This window comes from Somniosus microcephalus, chromosome 8, assembly GCF_052327205.1.
Source record: "Somniosus microcephalus isolate GS21.2 chromosome 8, FLI_Smic_1.0, whole genome shotgun sequence".
NCBI lineage: Eukaryota > Metazoa > Chordata > Chondrichthyes > Squaliformes > Somniosidae > Somniosus > Somniosus microcephalus.
Window position 1 is genome coordinate 86,531,350 of NC_140994.1, and position 6,000 is coordinate 86,537,349.

Here is a 6,000-nt window from a genome sequence, read left to right on the forward strand (position 1 = left end):
TTATTCAGATACCATCCCCAAATGGTGAGGTGATTAATACTAGAGAATTACAGATCAAGAGGATTACGACTACATAGGATTACATAGGATATACGGCACAGAAACAGGCCATTCGGCCCAACCAGTCCATGCCTGCGTTTATGCTCCACTCGAGCCTCCTCCTGTCTTTCCTCATTTAAATCTATCAGTATAACCCTCTATTCCCTTCTCCCTCATATGCTTGTCTAGCCTCCCCTTAAATGCATCCATACTATTGGCTTCAACCACTCCCTGTGGTAGCGAGTTCCACAGTCACCACCCTCTGGGTAAAGAAGTTTCTTCTGAATTCCCTATTGGATTTCTTGGTGACTATCTTATATTGATAGCCACTAGTTATGCTCTTCCCCATGAGTGGAAAAATTCTCTATGTACCCACTCTATGAAAATTTTTCATAATTTTAAAGGCATCTATTAGGTCACCCCTCAGCCTTCCTTTTTTCAAGAGAAAAGAGATCCAGCCTATTCATCCTTTCCTGATAGGTATACCCACTGCCCCACCTAGACTCGCACCCTCCAAGCGGTAAGTGACGTCCCTATTCTCCCTACCAAAATGTAATACCTCACATTTATCTGTGTTGAAATTCATTTGCCAATTATATGCCCATTTTGCAAGTTTATTAATGTCCTCCTGTAATTTGTTGCAGTCCTCCTCAGTATTGACTATCCCCCCCAATTTGGTGTCACCGCAAATTTAGAAATTGTGTTTTTGATTCCAAAGTCTAAATCATTAATATAAATTGTGAAAAGCAGTAGTCCCAGCACTGATCCTTGTGGAACACCACTACCCACCTTCTGCCACTGTGAATAGCTACCCTTTACTCCTACTCTCTGCTTTCTGTCTTGAAGCCAGCCAGCAATCCATTCTGCTACTTGTCCCCTGACTCCGCATTCTCTGATCTTGTTCATCATTCTATTTTGGGGTACCTTATTGAAGGCCTTTTGAAAATCTAAATAACTTACATCAACTGCATTACCATTGTCTACTCTCTCTGTTACCACTTCAAAAAGTTCAATAAGGTTGGTCAAGCAAGACTTTCCCTTTTGAAATCCATGCTGACTATTCATTACTATGTTTTTGGTTGCTAGATCTTCTATTTTCTCCTTTAGTAGGGATTCCATTATTTTTCCTACCACCGATGTTAAGCTGACTGGTCTATAATTCCCTGGACATGTTCTATCCCCCTTCTTAAATATCGATATTACATTAGTTATTTGCCAGTCCTCTGGAACTACACCTTTTTCTAACAAATTATTAAATATGTGCAGTAATGCCTCTGCATTACTAATTTTTTTTGTCTTCTCTCCTAATCTCTTCGTATTCTCCCTTATCATGATCTCCCCTGCTGTCCATGTACTTAATGTATGCCTCTTTCCTTATCCTCAATTGCTCCCTTATGGCTTTATTCATCCATGGAGTCTCATTGGTGTTTAGTTTGTTATTTCCTTTTAGCGGAATATATTGTTCCTGAAGCCTGTTGAACACCGTTTTAAATGTTTTCCATTGCTGTTCTACATCGTTGTTTGCCAATATTGTTGCCCATTTTATTTTCCCAAATTCTATTCTCAGCCCCTCAAAATCAGCTTTTTAAAAATCTATTACCCTGTATTTTGTCATACTTATGTCCTTCTCAATTATCATCTTAAAGCGTATTATATTATGGTCACTATTGCCTAGATGTTCCCCTACTTTTCCTTCTCTTATCTGCTCTAGAGAATTACAGAGCGAGGTGATTAATAACAGAGAATTATAGATCGATGTGATTAATACTATAGAATTACAGATCAAGAGGATTACTACTAGAGAATTATAAAACGAAGTGATGAATATTGTATTGAACATGTTTCTAGGGCAGAATAAAGGTTAAATTATGAGGCAGTTTACATAATCTTGGCTTGCATTCCCTTGAGTATTGAAGATTGAGGGGTGATCTGATCAAGAAGTTTAAAATGTTGAAAGAATTTGACAGGGTAGATAGCGGAATCATGAACAAGGGAACATAATAATCTTAATATTAGAGCCAGGCCGTTCTGGAGTAAAATCAGGGAACACTTTTTCTCTCAAATGCTAGTAGAAATCTGGAACTCTCTCTCCCAGAAGGCTGTGGATGCTCGGACAATTGGAGCTTTGAATAGATTTTTATTAGGTAAGGGTATCAAGGGATATGGAGCTAAATCGTCAAACCGAAAGACAAACTATCCTAAGACAGCGTCAACCATGATCTAATTGAATTGCGGGTCAGGCTTGAGGGTTGAATGGCCTCCTCATGTTACTATGTTCCATTGCTGTTAGAAGTAAAGAAATGTGATCTGTGGAAAGTGATGAATAAATGTCCATCTGTTTGTCCATTGTCCAGCTGCAGCCTGAGATCATCTCGGTTTGATGTGGAATTGGGCTGATTTTCCCCCAAGCCTAATTCTGACATCTCTGGACTCCATGGGATGAAATTTGCGGTGGGTAATAACGGTGAACTAATAGCGTTCGCCGTTATTACCCCTTTGAAACTGACCGCAAGGTCAGGATGTAGTGCATGTGCATCTAAACGCAGAAATCCTGAAGTTGCGGTCAGTCATTCACTGCTCCGACACTGGCTGCACTGTGGGCACCCAGCCCCCCCGCATAGCCAGCAATCAGTGAAACTGACGAAAACATGGGCTTTTCCGCAGTAATATCGCTGTTAAATACCCCATTAAATGTTAGGCCTTGTTGGATTAGGTGTAACTGGGGTTTTAACAGTTTATTGACTGCTAAACAAACGTTATGGCCCTGAAAAACGAATTTCTCATTTCCTGTTTCCCTGTCTGTGAGAATTCTGCAATGTGATTGGCTGCTTAGACAGCTTGTTGATGTCACAGCTGATGGCGTTAGGGATTCCCCACTATAGAGCGTTGCAATCTCTGATGCAAGATCTCGGTGGGCAGCTTTCTTTGGTGCCAGTGTGGCGGTCCCACTGGTTGTCCTTTACATTGAGATACATAATTCCCTTTAACTTAACTTACTTATGTATGTATAACTTACTTAACTGTATGTACTTAACTCACTTATTTGTGTAACTTACCAGTTGGGGCTGTTGCCCCTTTAACTTACCTGTTGGGCCGTTGCCCCTTTAAGAGGCGACCTAACGCGCTGACGTCACGCATCACGTGATGCATGCGCGTCGGCTGCCAGCCCGACTCGGGTTTCCTAGACAGCCGCTGGCACAGCCCGGCCTACCGCGACTTTGGCCGCATCGGCCAGCAGACGGGAGCGAAGCGATCCTCCACTCCCGCGGCAAGTACCGGCACAGTCCAGCCTTGCAACCTCGGCCTCAAAGGCCAGCCTCCGTATCGGGGAGATGTACCGATGCAACGGCGCAGGTCACATGACCGCCTAAGCGTACGCGAACGTGCTGACGTCACGATGCGGTCACGTGACGCCCAAAGCGCGGGAATATAGAGCAGAGTGTAATGAGGTCATAACGCTCCCCATGGGACTGGGAACTCAGTCCTTGTGGAGTCCCCGCTGGGACAAGACCTACAACATGGTGCTCCTGCAGTCAGCCATCTTACCTGCTACCTTACCTGCTGTAATTATCCTGTTCTGGTAAATAAACAACTTATTTATAGTTCGTCGAAGTTAAACTCTTTCATTTAGTGGCGATTTACACGAACCGCTACATTGGTGACCCCGACGTGATTACGGGAGCTCATCGATTCCAACGCTACATTGGTGATCCCACGATGTGAGTACGGGAGCTCATCAATTCCAACACTACAATGGGTGAACCCGTATCCGTGAACGATTTTCACGGTAGCAACGCACGCCTGAACCTCGTCTTCACTCAAGACGACCAACGCACAACCGACGAACAACACGGAACAGCAACCGCTTAACACCGATTCCACCAAAAGCGACCCCGTCTTTGCGAACGTCTTCGCAACGGAAGCGCAGCTTGGAGGTGAGTCTGTTTTTTATGAATAATTTCATAGAAGTAGAGCACGACCAACGGCAACCGTCGTCCACCAGCGCTACAATTGGTGGGTTAACAAAGCACGCTATGGAAGCATCAGCCGTTCCGCTGTTGCTACCGCAATCCAGGGAGCCACAGACTCCCTCGTGCTTTATGAAGGTAGAAGCCCCGTTCGCCGAGAACATCGATGTGGCACAGACCATGCACGTGCTCACGGTCCCCGTATTCGACTATTCTACCGCCTCACGGATCGTCCGCCTCTACGTCCAAAGCAACAGCAAGTATACATCTCTCCAAGCGCGGGGTACAGCATGTTCGGGCCCACAAGATCGGAGCACACCCCGCGGGGATACCACGAGGACTCATCCCCGCAAAATACGAGGACGCACTCCTCGTCTACGAGAACCCCTCCCTCGTGAACACCGATGACTCTTTTTCTCGCTGATGACGCACCAGCTTTTCAGCTTGCTGGTTGTGTTACTTACTACACGATTCGGCGTGAACAAAAGTGTGCCGCCCTTCCGGCTGTTTTTTCCTAAATTTACAATTGTTACAAGTGTTGCCGCCCTCCAGGCAGAGTTAACCTCTCCTGAAAGCAACAACAACCTGGACCGTTGCCGCCCTTTCTCCTGTTTTTCCTTTAACAAATGCAAATGTCTATTGAAGCTGCACACATCGAGGACGGGTCCAACGGGCATCCTGCGGCCGCGATCAGCTACGTGAAAGTTGCTGGCCTTACTGATCATAGATCAACGCAGCAACTCTTCACCCTCTGTTCTGTTCATGTCGTAGCATTATGGCACGCACTGTTCCGTGCGTTCCAGCCTCCAGAAGGTTTCACTCACCAGCCAACGGAGACATCGCCCGCGTCCGCCCAGTCTGCCCGTCACTCTGACAAGGCCTACTGTTTCGCACGTTTCTATGGTCCTTCGCCTGACGGATACGATTTATTCGCCATGACGTGCATAAGGATCCGCTTACGAGTCGTATCTTTATACCTCGCCTACTAAGTCGAGACAGCATGACCGCTGTGACCACCAGCTCGTCAGACCATTTCATCCTTGGACTTTCGTTAAAGCGAATTCTGGGGGGGCCTGTGTGGCGGTCCCACTGGTTGTCCTTTACATTGAGATACATAATTCCCTTTAACTTAACTTACTTATGTATGTATAACTTACTTAACTGTATGTACTTAACTTACTTATTTGTATAACTTACCAGTTGGGGCTGTTGCCCCTTTAACTTACCTGTTGGGCCGTTGCCCCTTTAAGAGGCGACCTAACGCGCTGACGTCACGCATCACGTGACGCATGTGTGTCGGCCGCCGGCCCGACTCGGGTTTCCTAGACGGCCGCTGGCACAGCCCGGCCTACCGCGACTTTGGCCGCATCGGCCAGCAGGCGGGAGCAAAGCGATCCTCCACTCCCGCGGCAAGTACCGGCACAGTCCAGCCTTGCAACCTCGGCCTCAAAGGCCAGTCTCCGTATCGGGGAGATGTACCGATGCAACGGCGCAGGTCACGTGACCGCCTAAGCGTACGCGAACGTGCTGACGTCACGATGCGGTCATGTGACGCCCAAAGCGCGGGAATATAGAGCAGAGCGTAATGAGGTCATAACGCTCCCCACGGGACTGGGAACTCAGTCCTTGTGGAGTCCCCGCTGGGACAAGACCTACAACATGGTGCTCCTGCAGTCAGCCATCTTACCTGCTACCTTACCTGCTGTAATTATCCTGTTCTGGTAAATAAACAACTTATTTATAGTTCGTCGAAGTTAAACTCTTTCATTTAGTGGCGATTTACACGAACCGCTACACCAGCAACGAATGCTTTTGCTTTGCTGCTGACGGCAAATTCTGGTCCCTTTTTCTGGTGGACTCATCATCGTAATCATTGTCAAACCAAAAGACAAACTACGCTAAGACAGTGTTTACACTGCTTTCCTGGTGGTTTTATTGATGAATTTCAATTCATCTTTTTGACTGATCAATTAGTTCATCGTTGCAAGTGCTG